Here is a 17,580-nt window from a genome sequence, read left to right as displayed (position 1 = left end):
AAATTTGGATTTTTTCGTGAGATTAGCAACAATATAATACCCATATTTATATGAAAAATCTTCGGGTTTTTATTTCATGAATGAAATTAAAATCAAACACTAAAACTAATGGGATTTTCTCATCAGAATCAATTTTTACCCAGAAGCAGATGCTTTAATGGATAATTTCGTCTCATCAATGCCTTTTTTTGGCGGGAGGGTTTCCGTAAAGAATGGTTGTGATAAAAAATTTCCATAAAAAAAACTCAAATGGGAGACGGAGAAAGATGTTAGGTAGGTTATTAAAAAATCTCGTGACATTTTGTATAGCAAAGATCAATTTCCATATGGAAGAAGACGTACTAAATAGTTTTGTTAGACATCACCAGAAAAGCGCCAAAAATGTCAACGAATTTAAATACAAACGCTGTTTTCCGGTGAGAATTTACATAATCTTATTCATCCTTGGTTCTGAGATGCTGCAGTGTTCTTGTATTGGAGCTGAGAATTTGACTGGCAATGGGTGAGTGAGAATGCGGTTGATGGATGCATGGATGGAAGACAAATTTAACACTTAGCCCACACTGAAAGATCCCGAAGAACTTTACGGATTTTTTATTTCCTTTTTTTGCGTGAAGAATTTGGGGATGTTGTGCCGTGAAAAAAATGCGGGAAAACGTGATGGCTATCGGGGCGGGTGGTTACATAAAAAAAATCCCCCCAGGGGCATTAAATCAAAAATTCTCTTATGCAATAAACAAGCCAAAAAGAGCCCATAATGAAATGCATTCTCTCTCTTCGAATAATTTATGTACGGGCGAATCGACCAAATCTCATAATTTCAACATCTCTCCTCCGGGTTAAATCGCCTCGCGGACAACGAGACTGTGTCTTTGACACTCCAAAGAGACAACCAATAGACATACAACAACCATTATCAAAATCTTAATGAATGTCACACGATGGGATGTTTGAAGTTGAAGAAGACATTTGGAAGAGCCGCAAGAAATGCCGAAGAACGAAACATTCGGATTAAATTTATGAAAATGTCATAATTTTCACCATTTCCCACACATTTATACAACTTAATTAATTTCAAAGATTCTCAAAGAATCATTGAGAACAACTCACAAATTTGCCATTTATCTCTTGAAGATTCTAATTTGATGAAAGATTTGAATTCTTTTTCCTTATTCAATTTTTTTGTTAATTTGTACTCTAGGTTTGTTTAACTCTTTGGGGATCATTGGGTAAAACGCGAAAGACGAAAAATGCAATTTTCCACAACCCTAAAAAACATTCAGTGCACATTTTCACGATTTTTCTACCGTCTGATTTTTTCTCTGAGGTTTTCTTAATGACTAATTTTCAAAATTAAATTATCTTTTTGCTGTTAACTACTTGTAGAATATTTAATAAGAAAATGAATGAAGCCCTTTCGGAGTAAAATATTCAAGGGGTGTTTATCTGAACAAAAATCTTCGAATTATTCGTCAAGATTCGGATTATTTGTTAAGAAAATTCGATTTATTTATAAAGAAGTTTCGGTCTCTTTTTCAAGAAGATTCGAACTATTTGTCGAGATTAGAATTATTCGTCGAGATTAGAATTATTCGTCAAGATTCGGATTATTTGTTAAGAAGATTCAAATTATTCGTCAAGAAGTTTCAGATTATTGGTCAAAATTCTGATTTTTCTACCAAAAAGATTCGAAGTCTTTGTCAAGATAAAGATTATTTGCCATTAGTCTGATTATTCGTCAAGATTCGGATGATTAGCTAAAATATTCCAAATATTCGCCAGATAAGCACCCCTTGCAAATATTTTACTAATTGCAGCGCCTCTACCTTTAAGTAGTTTGATTATCACACAAATTTGAGTCTGTTTATGGAAAGCATTTCTCTCTGTGTACATCAAAATCAAAGATTTGTTCCGAATTGCTACAACAAAAGTCTGCTGCTGCATAAAGATATTTTCATTAAACAACAATGTGAGCTCAACAAAATAAAACTTTCATATCTTTTGTGTTTGAATTTTACATGAATTTTCCTTTGAGAATTTTGAAATGTTTCGTTGCTACTTTTGTAAAATCTTTATTTGAATGATTTATTTGGAAATTTTTAATTCAGACATCAATTTGCATGCTGCTCGTGTTTGTTTGGTTATTTGCAATTCATAGATTTACAATTTTGCGACCCTGCCCTGAAAATGATGAAATTTTTAAATGAAAAATACACCCTGATTTGAAGCATTTTATGCATGAATTTTCTTTGAAAACTTTCCACAATTTTCCATTGATGAATTCTCTTTTTAATTCTTTTGAAATTCTACATGGAATTAGGAAGAAAATCAACGGCCGTCTGGGGCATACAGAATTTTTTTTTAATAATCACCAAGCATTTTAAATGTTTAACTTTGATTGATTGATGAATTCTCCTTGACAGAAGGTTATTTCAACAAGTCGCGCGCTGGCCAACTCTCACAGTTCTTTTGGGCTGCCCTCCCGTCACACCCCCTTCGTCAATTCCCCCCAAAAGAGATCTCCCACGAGAGAGCAAAAATATCCGAGTTGGGTATACAATTGTTGTGTATATCGACACAATCGACATTATTCACAAATCACTCTCTTGTGCGTAAATGAATTCGATGACAATCCACCGCCAAATTTGGCAAAGGAGGAAAGAGAAACATTGTGCGGGAGATTAATTGCTTCTTAATAGTCTTTTTTTTGCTTTTCAAATTCCAAATCTTTTCCCTTTCGCGCGTATGGAACTCAATCGTACCGCATGAACTTCCTTATTTGACCCACTAAAATTCAAATTGTATTGCAGAGAGTCTGTTAGAATTCAACATTGTATGGAAGAATCGTGATTAGGAGTGCGTTTTGTTCGTGAATGCCCAAAGATATATTTTTCATATCCGATCGCGAGGAATTCTACCGTGAAAAATTCCCCTTGTTTTGCACGCACCTCGGGGATAGGTGAGAAAAGCAATTCACTAATCAAATGATATACGAGCACATAATAAGGTGCAATTTATTAACCATAATCAGCTACTCGTGTTTTTTTCGCTACGCAAGTACATATTTTTAAATAAAATTGAATAAACAAATTTGTTGTTTAAGAACTGAAACAGTCATTAGTATGATTGTTTTATGTTAATCTTATACACTGTTTCATATTTACATAAACAATGTAAATTCTGTGGTATTACCGGCATATTAATCCAGGATCAACAACATTTTCATGCTCTTCCAATATGACGGAAAAGAAATTTTATTTATGCGGAGAAAGATTTGCATTATCATGTGAAGATACAATAATTTTTGTTTTTTATGATTATTTTTTTGCAATAATTTTCTATGTTGAAAATAAAAATATTAAGGTTGATTCTGTAAAAAAAAATTGTAAGATCAATTCTGCCAAAATTCTTTTCTTATGATCTTCAAGATTGTTAAGATTTTGACAGTTGGTGTTCTTTAAATTATTCTATTAACCCTTAGAGGATTTTGCTGGCCACCGTGGCCAATTCGACATTTTTTATATTGTCATAGAATAAAATCTCTTAAAAATATCGTGATAATTTCAATTTGAAAGAAATATTAGAAAAATATTTTCTTTTAAGAGAAAATTAAGGTCAAACTTTTGAGGTTAGAAACCTCGATCCTCCAAGTGTTAAAAAATATTTTCTTAGAAGTCTTTGAAGAAGAGCTTGAAAGATTTTTAAACAATTATTGCAGACAAGCTTTTTCACAATTATTTTTCTCTGTGTATATAGATGTAAAGTAAATGAAGCGGAAAAATAGATAAATAAAGTTTTAATTAAACACTAATTCGTACGGTTGTAAATTATCAATTAAGACCGATACTTTAGTCGTCACTGTTGCATTTATAAAATTAACTATCCTTTGATTTATTTCCCTAATGCCACAATAGTTGCCATCAAGCTTAACCTGGTTGAATTTTCATTATTAGTTGGTGTTCCACTTCGTGGCCAACACCAAGTATTGTAATCGTCGGATTTTCCGACCACCTCAGATCGGGCTCAAACTTGGTATGACCACGTTTTAGACAACCCACATTCCAAAACTGGTGGTGGAAAATTTTTGATCCGGCCGGCCTGCCTTCCGGCCTGCCGTCCGGCCTGCCGTCCGGCCTGCCGTCCGGGACTCCATATTTTGCCTTATAGCTCGAGAACGGTAACAGATAGAGACTTCGGGTTTGAAGTTTTCTATAGAAATGTGGGTGTAAAATTTCATTTTTTCGCATTTTCAAAATCCAAGATGGCCGCCATCCGCCATTTTGAACTACCGTCAACCACTTCCCTTACAGCTAGAGGTCTGAAATATTAGTATGTTGTAGAGCTCAGAGAGACATTTTCGTCGATAATTCATACTTGAAAATCGGTCAAGCGGTTTAGCAAATATGGCGGCCTAAAGCAAAAAGTGTTTTTTCGATATAACTCGAGAACGGCTTGACCGATTTTAATCATCTTGGTATCAAATGAAAGGTTTCAAGAAGCCCTACAACTGTCTATAACATTCCAAGTTCCAAAAATGTCCGCAAGAGGCGCTAAATTCAAAAACAAAAATTGCCTAACTTTAAGGGGCAATATCTCCGAATCCCCATTAGGCAAATCTTTTAAATTTTGATATGTTGTAGTAGGACTAATAATCTTGCACCAGTCCAAAAATGAAGAAAATCTATGTCGCCGTTTAGAAGATATGACCATTTGAAAAATTCTTGAATTTGAAAAGTTCTAAGAGTCATATCTCCTGAACTGCTTGACCGATTTTGCTCAACTTGGTATCAAATTAAAGGTTTTGCAAAACACTACAACTTTCTGGAACATTATAAACCTCTAGAACCATTCCATGAGGACAAAAAGTGCAAAAAACTGTTTTGGTCAAACAAATATCCGCCATTTTTGTTCTAGATGTGACCTTGAAAATTATTGAAATATATGTCAACTTATTGCTTGTTTCAAGACCTTTCCAAAACTAGTCAAGAAATTTCTGTAGGTGTTATAGAACCAGAGATATGACCTTTTTTATGCATCAAATTACTCATTTTTACAAAAAAAAAATCAATTTCGCCTACTAATACAACTCAGAAATTAAATAACAACGCATAAACAAACTTTTGCACGTTGTGGGACACCAACTCTTATAACTGGACGCGTTATGATTGACTTTCTTAAAGAAATCTTTCATTTTCAATTAATACTATAAAATTAATGATCAAATTATAATATAAGAAGTTTGAAAAATTCATGAATTACATTTTTAAACTTACATTTGTAACGATTTATTCAAATCAAAAGTAAAACCAGAAATACAACCTATATACAACTAACATTTTTAATGGCGTATGAAAGCTAATTCAATCAAATCCCCAAAATCATATTGATCTTATTGCTCACAGTTGAGATCGTAAGTATAAGTAAGAAAAAAACGAAACATTGGATTTCGTTATAAATTATGCATAATATAAAATTAATTCAAGTTTATTCGTCTCATGATGGATTGTGCGATACACCCGAATATTTTTAAACATGGAGATCGATACGCCTAATTTGAATTGCTATTGAAAACTTTTGTGAGACGCATAATTAAGTGGCGAGTGAAAATGATCTATTCGGCAGTTTTGAAAAAAGATATATGTAATGTAGGTATGCATGAGGTATGAATTTTGGAGTTGAGCATTGTGGGTTGGCAATGCTTGTATTTGCAGTGAGAAAGGCGTTTTCTTGTCCCCCAGGGATGAATTGATCTTCGCATGATCTACTTCTTTGAAGATTGCTTTCTTCCCGCGCAACTGCTCAATCAGCATTGATAAATCTCGCGGTACCACCTGCTTCAGCGTGGCGATGTTTTGTGTGTACTCACAGATACAATGTGAATGTCTTTTTTTTCGGCCAGTTTGTGCTGTTGGTACTCTGTGTGTTGTGAAAACAAACTACCAATTCGATCGGCGAAAGAGAGTATAAGACAAGGCACCCGAGCTTGCTTTTTTTCTTCAGCGGGGGGAGGAAGAAAAGGTAATGAGTAGTGGCTCAGATGGGAGATCGAGAAAAATCAGTTATATTCGATGATGTGATTTCTATTTGCTGATTGTTTGGTGAACGTAAATGTCTAATATTTAATTTAAAAATGCTAAAGCAAACAATTTATTAACAGAATTTTTTATGCATGTTCTCTTCACACAGCTTGTTCATTATTCCCTGCGAGTCTTTTTTTTTGTCCATAGGCTTCTCTCTTGTCTGCGATATTTTTTTTCCATCCATGCTATATACCTATATATTATTTTTTCTACCGCACGGAAAGTCTTCACCTGTGTGTGGGTCTTACTCTCTTGTGTATGGTGTATATTTTCCCTCCCGTGAACCCAAAGATCTCCCCCCGCGTGCCAACCCGGAGACGCGTAGAGAGATGGAGAGAGAAGTGTGTCCACTACTGGGGCCTCCTTGTGGGTTCTCCATCCATTTGGCTATATTTGATGTTGTCTTTTGTCAAATTTGTGAAGAAGCTACTGCATTTTTCAACCAACAACACAAGGGACAAAACTAGACAAATTTACATACACATTTGTTAGTTAATCAATTTTTGTTGATTTATGCAAATATTTTCACGACGTACGACAATGCCCCCCTCGCAGCCGGGCATCAGCCTCGCGCACGCAGCGCCTACAAATCCGGATCCGGGGAGTCAGCCATGTGCGGAGATCACCCAGACAAATTGCTACTGGATTTTTCTCCCAACTTCACGATATAGCCGCCCGTCAAAATCATATCGCAAAACTGCACCGAAAGGCGCATGAAATGGTGAAGACAACAAAAAAACCTACAACAGTGTGTAACTTCATTAATAATAATGAGAAACTTATCATCTTGCGGTGAATTCACAGGTGAAAATTAAATTACAGCAAATTTCTATACGTGCTAAGATCACGCAGAAAGAGTCGTCACTCTTACGCAACCAGCCTTTTATTTTTTCTCCTCTTCATCGCACAATACAAAATAACATAACTGACCGCACTAAATGTTTTAATCTTTGTCGGTTTCCAACAAATTTCTCGAGCACGGCCTTCAAGGGAGGAAATTTTAGCGAGGAATGATGTACTACAGTGACGTAAACTTTTTGGCGTTTTCTTCTAAAAAATTGTCAATCACTTCCTCTTATGTAAATGATTGTGAGAGAAGTGGATTAGCTACAAAAGATATCTGGCCTAACTGATGTTTGTTACAAAGTTTAAGTTTCATATTTAACCCTTTCAGATCTACTTCGTAACCAGAAGGTTTCTGAAATACGAACAAATACCGTCTGTCTTCGATTAAGAATCAATCTAGAATAAGTTAGTGAGTGGAGAATAGAATATTCCATCTATTAAAAGGACCGTGTGTTGTTCTAACATCCTGAGAGTCCTCTAATACCTATTTTTGTAAAGGAAAAACAACTATATCTAGAGAAAAAGAAGATTCCTAGATTAGATATCTATGCTTAGGTCGAATAGAACCGAACTATTTCAAAGTTTTTGACGTAATTTGCTTTTCAGTATCCAGTTCAGTGTCAAAAACGGTCAAGACCCTAGATCGCGATAGTTAGCCAACTAAGACCAACTTATTGTCTTCTTTGGGAAATAGATATGTAGTAGAAACATTTATCAGTTTCATAAGACTGAGAGTTTCATAATAAGACTATAGAAACGTCTTCTTGAGTATTTTTTTTAAATTTACTCCTTGGTTGATCGAATTAGAAGATGAAGGTTAGTTTAGTAGATGTAGGAATCTAGGATTTGAGTCTACTTAGGCTAATTCTAATTTTTGATACCTAAATAGTTTTAAGACAAAATAGTTGCTTCCGAATCTGAGATAATGAAGAAAAACAAAACGGTTTTTTTAATTTTAAAATTAGGAGCATTGCTGTATCCTAAAACTGTCTACGACTAGGTTTTCATAGATTCCTTCACATCTTTTATGGCAATTCTAGCTTAGAGATTTTAAGGAATGTTTCTTTTCTTACAGTCCTTAATTTATTATTTCGCTTTCTAAAATGAAATTTTTCTTAAAAAAAAAACTCTTATCAATTTAAGGAAAATAGAAAAATCTAAAGAGAAATAGTGGTGTACACCGTGTTTTGGCACCTTCATCATCTTGCTCAAAGAGTCGTCAACTCTAAGTGGTAAGAGCGAGGAAAAAACCCGCGCGCGAGAAGACAATCTCCCATATAAATAAAAGGCGAGAAAGACCAGAGACATGCATAAATTTCTTAAAATCATTATGATTTGTCATCAATTGATTCCTTTAGTATTCGGTAAAATAATAATATAAAAGGCATCATAAAATCAAATCAATGGGCATTTTGAGCGCATGAAGAAATATTTTTCAGTGACGAATCGCAACATTAACGAGTTGCCGTTAATTTTAATGGATTACGTTTTTCATCGTTTGTGCTGTTCTCAATGGTATTAATAATAATTCGAGAAATTTTTTCTTCTCGCTGAGGAGAGTGAAATGCCAATTGGACAGAGATAAGTTCTTCAGGCAGTCATCCTTTCTCCACCTTTTAGCGTGGGGGGCTCTCGCATGAAGAAAAGAGTCCATCAGAGACATGGGTGCGCGCGTATTAGACAAACCTAACGATTGATGGATGAATGTTGGGTGAATTTTTGACCGGATGCGTGGGATTCTTTTGAGAGCGCAATTCGCCAATTAAGCAATTTGCCAAATTGACGAGGACCGAATCACTTTGCGCGACTCCAAGTCATCCGTATGCCCGATGTTTGTGTGGTGTGGTACAGAGGGACAAATCGAGTGGCTTAAATGGCAATCATGTGTAGAGAAATTTTTTTTAGCAGTGTGAGGGAGATATGAAAGAGGTGAATTCAGTGATTTTGCTTAAACCCCAAATAAAATGCTACAATTGTGTATGGACCGGCAATCTTGTTACAAGAAAATACATTCTCTTTCCTCGCGTTTGAATTGCGCGCGCCAAAAAGCCGCATGAGAGTATCTCTAATTATCAAATAGATTTTCAAGTGCCTCGTCCATTAATCAAAGTTCAGAGTGATCAGATTAGTGGCGTGGACTTCCTTGCCTCCAAAAGAGAAGCAATTATGTGAATGATCGTCATGTGAAAAGACGATTGGGCAGTTGGGACCGGAAAAAAAGGCCCGAGTGGAAACCTTGAAAGACACACACACTCAATTTCTCGAAAATGCTTAACCATAAATTAATAGTAATCCGTCAATTTGGCATTAATTTCAATTATGCACTCCATCGATTGAGGTACAATCAGTAAGGAGTTGCAAAGAGAAAAAAATCCGATACGATTGAGACAGGCACTATTTTTAGCCAACAACTCATACCTCAGGCTATTTTTGGGAAATTACATACAAAAAAAAAATTTGCATCACGTTCCTGTGAGCAAAATATTCCGAAAACTGGTTGATTACATCGACCAGCTAAACCATCATTTTCGCAGCAGCAGTCACCAAGAGAACGCGCAATCCAAACGAGAAACTTGCAAAACTGAGTGACTTTTTGGTCCAAGAAAAAAACATTCAAATCACCCAAATGTACACTCCAAGATAGCAGATGAATTATAAAATGCCCCTAATCTCCTATCTTCCCAGCATTCAAGCCAAAAAGAAGCCATCTCTACTATTCACAAAAATACTTGATGATTAAAAGAGTTCAAAACTCACACTTTGTTTACACTTTTTCGCTAAACATTTTCGGCCTCATTGACGATAAGAACGTAGACTTGGGATGACTTTTAATCCCATTTTCTGCGGCAAATATGTTTCTTATCATCCGCCATGGAAGACATTGAATATTCGTTTCGGGGGAATTGGCAATTTCCTCATTTGCATAACTTTTATCGAACGGTCAAGGCGAATTATTGCAATTTTGCGTCTAGATAAAATGTGTTATCGCCCCCCGACATTCTATCAGTTTACTCCTTTTTATTTATTTGATTTGCCCCTAATCTATGAGCTATGGTATGATTTTTGGCCGAAATTGCGCCAAATTTTCAAATTATTCTGCTTTAAAATACAGTTCAAGGCTTTTAAAAAGATGCCGGGTTTTGAGGAGATAATTAGGGGAACTCATTCGGGAAAATGGAACAAATGTAAGGAAAAAGAAGAAGATACTGTAAGCTGAGAGAAATGGTGTAAGCGTAAGCTGAGAAAGAAAGTAAACGTAAGCAGAAAAACTTAGAATGAAGAATAAAAACGTAATAGTTTTCACAGCTTCATTAGATAGAAGTCTTCAATGAAAATATTTTTAAATAATCCTAAAACGTTTGAGTAAAGTTTTCTATTAAGCATGGCTTAAGTTTCTTAAGACAGATCTAATTTTTTAAGTTATGTCTAACATTTTTTTTTTAATTTTAGGTTATAGTTTTCCTAAATCCGTCTTAGGGTTTTTAAGTTAGATCTAAATCTTTCAGGCTAAGCTTAAATTTTTTCGATCGGCTTAAGTTTTTAAAGTCAGACTTAAGGTTTAAAAACTTTAAAGTTTTTTTTAAGATCAAGCGTAAGTTTAAACTTGGCCCAGATTTTTCTTTTTTGGGTTTAAGTTTTCTTAAACTAGGACTTCGATTTTTAAGCTAGGCCCAATTTTGGAAGTCAGTCTAATAAGCTCTCAAGATTAGGTTAATCCTGATTTAACCTGACCTAATCTCAAAGGCATAAAGCTTACCTTTACGAAATAAAAAAAACCTAAAGCCTAGTTTAAGAAACTAACTAAGCCGGACTTATTTGTAAAAACCCTGTTTAATTAATTCTTATTCACAAGGAAATGAAATTCTGTTTCATATTCTTAAGTCTTCTCTCAGCAAGTATTCAATTTTAACGATATAACAATAATAAATTTCAATAATTACTTCTTTATGGTACACACACACATTACCCTAATCTAGGAATCTTCGAACAGCACCCAACAACAAGTGAGAGGCTTAATTAGCAAATCTTTAAATAGCCCTCCAAATAAGGACAGACTTCCAATGAATTATCTCTGGATCATTTAGAAAGCTTCACACAAGTGAGCTCCTGCCCAATCGCGATCGCCAAACAATGTATTCTTCAGGCGGGCACCATCATGGCTTTTGCATATGTGAAAATTTCTAATGAGCTGTGCTTTCTAATCTCCACCTCCTTCGGCTTCTGCTGTGTACAATCGCATTAGCATCTCGACGAGGTGCGATGTCCGCAATTGTGGCGATTGGCAAATTGATCTGGCGTCTCACCACTTGGTCCATCCCAGATGCTGAGGCTTACCAATGTATAAAATGTGGGCCCATCAGGCGACACTTGTGCTTTCGGGCCATTTCGAAAGGTTCCTGCACTTGCCGCCAACTGCAAGGTGTTGCTACTTATGATGGATGAATGGGTGTATCTCTTTGTTTTTGATATTTTTAGAAGGGGCCAACAAGTAATATTTGCGTGTTTGATTTACAATTAATTTTCTTTTTCTTTTGATTTAAATTTGGACGAAATTCAACATGATTATGTTCTTATTAGAACTTTCTAACAGATCCTAATTGAACGTATACATTATATGGAATGTTATCGACGACATCCTTTCAAATTTCAAGTAATTCCGCTTAATAAGAATACCTTCCCATAATTAATTTCAAGGAATTCTTTATCAACAAAATTCTTCATCAAATTCTTTGTAATTAATAAAATGTAAAAGAATGTAAAGGAAGGGGAAATTCTTCAAGAAAACACCTCCCTCACATCTCTAACAATATGCTACATTTTCCCCCTTTTTTCTTTTAATTTTCCCAACTTTTCCTTTGCTCGTACCCGTGAAAGTTAACCGCTTTTTTCTCTTTACAGAAATCTCAGAGAATTTCAATGGCATTCATCAAAATTTTGCGAAATCTCATGGAGTTTAATGTCCCCATTTGAGTGGCATCTTCACATAATTTGTGGACAATTTTCAACGTTTTTGAGAGCCCCAAAGTTGCCAAATACTAATCATCAAATCACGTCAATAATTGCAATCAACAGAGAAGCTGCGAAGGCGGAGATCCCTCGAGAAATTGTGTATATATTTACTTACTTCTACCAGGGTCCCCGGGTATATTGGAAATTCCATGAATAGTGCGGAGGATCTCATCTGTGAGATTCTCTCAGCCTCAATGGATACTCAATTATTCAGTGTTTATTTGCAAATAATGTAAGTTTTTGGCTCTTGTTGGCTTAGCTTGAAGGAGGAGGTACTGAAAAAGCTTCGCCAAATTTTTACATTCAAATGAGAATCTTACATTCGCCGCCCAAGAAAGTCCATTCAGAGGTATTTTTTCTTGTCAAGAATCCACTTGAAAAATTTCTCAATTTTTCCTCCTGCCCAGAACTCCGTGTACACAGAGTTCTTCCACGGACCTTTCGACACTATATACCCAACGAGAACTATTTTCCCAAATGTTGACTTTGTGGAAATAATTTCCAAAATATGTCGAAGGTAGCTGCCCTATTTTGGAAGGAAATCATCTTTCGAAATATATTCGGCACATTTCCTTATCAAGTAGCCCAATTTCTGCTTTATTTTTAAGTAAAAAAATTGGGCAGCCCAAGTGGAAGATATCTCGAAAAAGTTTCGACGCCTTCCCAATAGGGAATTGGGTGTGGACAGTCTGTCGAAATTTTTCCTTCCTCCATTTCCATTAATATTGGGAAAAAAATTAGGCCGCTTGTCGACTAATATTCGACATGCTTTCGACAATCTTCCCAATTTTTGCCCTATTTCTTCCCAATTTCTGCCCTTCTCCAGATTTTGGATTTCATATTTTGTCAACAGATGGACTTTAAGGTTTAGAGGTTAATGAGCTCAATGGCGTACTTATTCGTGCGCGGCAAATCAAAAATTTATTTGCTAAAATTAAATTCGATTTATTAATTATCTGAGACTTTTGCATCCAAAATATGTTGACCAACATGTTTCAGGATGTGTAAAGGAATTTTAAAAATACTTTCAACAAGGTTTTGGGAAATTTCATTTTTTAAGTGAAATTAAAATATAATCAAAAAATTAAATTTTTGTGAAATGCAATGGCATTTTATCGCCTATGGCAAATATTCCCGTCGGGAAAAGGGTGTGGCATAGTTTTCCAAAGACCAAGCGTCAGGATAAGTCGCAATATAAAAATATTAATATTTATTAATATCGTGTTCCATTTTGTCTTGGCATTTTATTGTTGTCATGTAAAATAACGCCATGGAGGCCCCAATATAATCATCTGATGTGTGAAAAGAGCAGAAGAATATAAAAATATGTTGTTTGAATTGAATATTATTGGAGAGAAAGAGACAAATAACGAGGAAATCAAAGCAATATATGTCGACATACTTTCGAAAATTTTTCCTATTTCTGCCCTATTTCGACGGTAGGTCGGAATATGGTCGGCCACGTTTCGACATCAGCTTCCCAATTGGGCAGAAATAGGGAATATGCTTTCGACGAACTTTCGGCAGAAAAATTGGGATTTTTATTCCCCATTTTCGTCAAGGCGTCGAGATTTTGACCAATTCTCGACAAATCCCTGCCGACGGATTTACGAAAATTTTCCCTATTTTCAAGCGATTTCTCTCGTTGGGTAGTTGATGTTGAAGTGGCCATGAACTGTTTATTCATACCGAAGTCTTCACAACATCACTTGCCCTCTCAATCCCTTCGAATTCGTTACGTATGCTTGAAAAAATACATCCAGCCCGCAAGTTTACTCCTCTCAAAAATGGAAGAAGAGGTTTTTTCTTTCGTTCTTCAAAATAGAATTCATCCAAATACGCATACAGCGATGTATTTTGCGGGGGAAGTTGAGAAAATATACTTCGAGTGGAAAAATCGCCTACAACAGTATTTTTTTCCACCTCTTTCCGCCAAGAGGGGGATCCCCTATGCCGAGACGCAAGGACTGACTGGTTTTCATTCATTGGCAAAAGAATGGAGGGCTAGCCAGCAAATATCGATGACGGGTTACCGCCTGACTGGCTAGAGAATAAAGGGTGACTGAAGCGTCCACAGCATAGCCATCGTCGTCGTTGATTCCAGAAAGAAAAGAGTCTCAACTAACGTCTCCCGGATGGATTTTAATAAAATAAGAATTATATACAACATTCCTCACTTAGGGCTGCTGCTGATGTTTCTAACGACCAATTATTTCATTGTGGCAAATTTATTCGTTGGCTCAATTTCTTCATCGTTTTCATTTTAAATTGTCAATGAAAGTTATCGATAAATCAAACAATTATGCCCAATCCAGTTGCGAGTGATTAATTCAATAAAACACCCCTCTCCGTGTTTGCGATCATCAGTCTCAAATGTCTTTATCGGGACAAGGGAGGGAAAATTTATAGCGAAAAATATTAGATAGATTTTTAAAATAGATACTTTTCAACACCAGTTGGAAAATCATTTTTCCACAACAGGGAAGTATGGCTTAATATGAGTTTAAAATTTAGATTCTTTACGTGTTTTAAAGTAAATAAAACCTTAAAAAAATGATTCTGGTCCTTAAAAGGTGTCTATTTATAGATTTTAGTTTTAGAACTTCGTCCAAGGAAACACAGAAGAAACGTAATGTTAAAGAGGATAAAAAAGACCCAGAATTGGCCAAACAGACTTACCATTTTCCATTAAAATTAGTTGCAAAAATTTGGTAAAGATTTGTCAAAAATGGAAAAATACGTAATCGTTTTTATTTCTTAAAAAACGTTAATTTTTCACAGTTAGCTTTAGTCAATAATAAATGGTAAATCTTTTTGGCTAATTCTGAATTCTTTCTTGATCCTTTACGACGGTTTGTTCTTTGTCCTTCAGAATAATCTTTTATTACACAAAGTAAAAATTGAACAGGATCGCGTAAAATATTTCTTCCTTAATTTTCCAAATTTATAATGAAAAGCCTTCCAAGAAAAAGAGCAAAACTATGCCATAAGAAAAGATCCTATTTACCCCAAGTTATCCCCTTCCCTGCAAATTTTTAAATCAGAAATTAAATCAAAAACCTTACGTGATGGATAGACTTTTCTTAATAAAAATGAAAGAAATTCAGGGTTTTCTCTGAACTCTTATGGGTTTCTTCCGCTTTTATTCAAACTTTGTACGGTGTCTTGAGTCATTTTAGATAGATCGATAGCGATAAGAGAGGGAGTCACCGATAAAGCTCCCACAATCAATTTCCCGGTGTCAAATATGCGCAATTTAAGTGGAAGAAGAGAACAACTGCTTCCTCTTGATATATACCATATATAACATAAATGAAATCAACCATGCTCACACGCCGATTAAGCAGCATTGAGATTCTCTCGATGGTCACCTAATTACCGAAGTAAATTGGGTAGAGTATCACAAATCTATGTGGTTAATTGATTTGTCCATAAGAATGACTGTCAATGTTTTGGATTTTGGTTGATTTTCTTTTTCATTTTTTTTTGGGACCATCTAGAGCAGGGTCATAATCATAAGAGCATAATATATGTATGCATGTGTTGTGTATGGTGAACAACCGGCTTGCAGTTGTGCTGCACCACTCTTAAAAGCATCGACTTTAAACTCCGGGCAATACCCATTAAGTCCTCAAGAGAGGGAGAGGTGTGAGACATTTGCAAGAAGTCAACAGGTGGTGTAGGTCGTTATTATTCTCTTATTTTTCTACAATTTCTACAATTTTCCCACCTTCCTCACCGACTGAGCACTGCGTATTCAAACGGCGGTCTTTTTTTAGAATAATTTCTGCACACGAAAGCGTTGAAAAGAGAGGTAAGAAACACCCAAAAATGTACAAAACCCATAAATATTGGAATAGTCAAAAAATATATTTTAATAACCAATCCCATGGAAGAAGAATAAAGAATAAAATGTGGATGTCGGCGTGTTTAAAAAATCATATTAATTCCTAATGCAGGTTGATTAACAATATTATAAAACAAGTCGTAAAAAATTGGGCCATTCTTGAAAATTGAAAAAAAATGTCTTGAGGAGACACTGCGATCATTTTTTTCATGATACATTTTGATGGCAAGAAACGTGTTTTTTTCTGCGGATTGGAATAAATTTGGCACTTTTTCTTCACTCTTCTCACTCTGGTTGAAAGGCTTTCCGCCAAGTGGGTGGATAACGAGTTTCGTCCAACATTTGTAGTGCGTGTTTTGTTGTCACATTGTGAAACATAACGTTCCCACGTTCTGCCAACAATTTTCACTATATATGATAGCTTTTTCACACCCCCGTGGAAAATTCCATTTGCACCCCATCTTCCTCTTTAAGGATTTCGGGCAACAGCATCAATTTCTACCTGCTTAAGAGGACCATTATGCGACATTCTTATTTTACAAGTTTTTCAGAAATAAAGTCCGAAATTAACTACTAAGTCCTACACTAGTTTTTTAAAGTTAGGCCTGAATTCTTAGGTTTAGACGGTTCAGGATTTCAAGTTTTAAGGTTAGGTCAGGATGAATCGTTTCTGAATGTACTTTTAGGTGGTCTAAAAACGTAAAAAAAAATTAAGTCTAAAATCAAAACCTAAGTTCAAAAAACTTAGAGATAGCTTCAAATAATTAAGCCTGTCTAAGAAAAAATTAAGACTTAGCTGAAAAAACTTGGCCTAGCTTAGAAAACTTATGCCTAACTTAAGAAATTCAAGCCAATTTCAACTTAAGTCCTTGCTTAATCATTTAGATCTGGTTTAAGAACACCTAAGCTTGGCAAAAGAAACCTTAGTCGGACTGATTAGACAATTTCACCCCTAATCTCAAGCAACTAAAGTTTGCTTTAAAAACTTAAATCTGGCCTAAAAAAACGGAATTATTGTTAATAAAGAATTTCATGAAAAATGTCCAAATGCCTCCACAAAAGAGAAGAGAATGCAATTAAAAATTCCATGAATAAATACTTTGAGCAAGCAGTGCGGTTTTTTACAGCTCAAGCAGATTGAATTACAATTCATTCATAAACAGAAAATGTAATTCATCTGCATATTGAATGTGGCAAAAAAAAGTGAACCACTCATGTGTCGAATACTCCCTGTCAGAGCATTACACAATTTTTCTCAGCCAATTCATTGGGCTGATCGATAATTTTGACCAACTTGCAAACGAAGCGTCGTTCAACAAAAAAAAAAGATGGTGGAGGTGCTGAGAATTTCTGCACAGAGTGTGGATGGTACGAAAAAAAGGCGCCTCCATTGCCACCTTTCTCATGAATGGACCATCAGAAGCAATTTCGTGGAGTATATATGGTTGAAAAAGTCGGTGAAGCATTCCCTCGGTAAAGTGCTGAGGAATTAATTAATTGGCTGGAAGTTGGCGAGTGTAGAATTGCGCTATTTTGCATCGTTTTACATTGTTTCATCGAAAATAAAAGTTAACAGATTGTCGAATTGTCTGACAACGAGGCGGGGGTGAGGAAGCGTCTCTATTCTTGCATATAGGTAGCGAGAAAAAAATGATGGCTGAGCAGAATGAAAGGAATGAAAAAATGGAACCCAGCACACTAAGGCATGAACACTACAGGGTGGTTTTTGAGTAAATGGCTTCAAGTGCAACCCTGATTTTTTCTCCAAGTCGCCTTTTGTTCTTTCGTCCTGTTTTG

The 17,580-nt window shown here is 35.4% G+C and overlaps 1 protein-coding gene across 4 annotated transcripts in view; it reads right to left on the bottom strand.

Moving 5' to 3' along the window:
• LOC129786044 (zinc finger protein rotund-like) overlaps positions 1-17,580 on the bottom strand; it is a 33,020-nt gene that overhangs the window by 4,734 nt on the left and 10,706 nt on the right. The window lies entirely within an intron of this gene.

Source organism: Lutzomyia longipalpis, chromosome 1 (assembly GCF_024334085.1).
Source record: "Lutzomyia longipalpis isolate SR_M1_2022 chromosome 1, ASM2433408v1".
NCBI lineage: Eukaryota > Metazoa > Arthropoda > Insecta > Diptera > Psychodidae > Lutzomyia > Lutzomyia longipalpis.
Note: the sequence above shows the minus strand (reverse complement) of the source record. Positions and strands in the feature narration are given on the sequence as shown.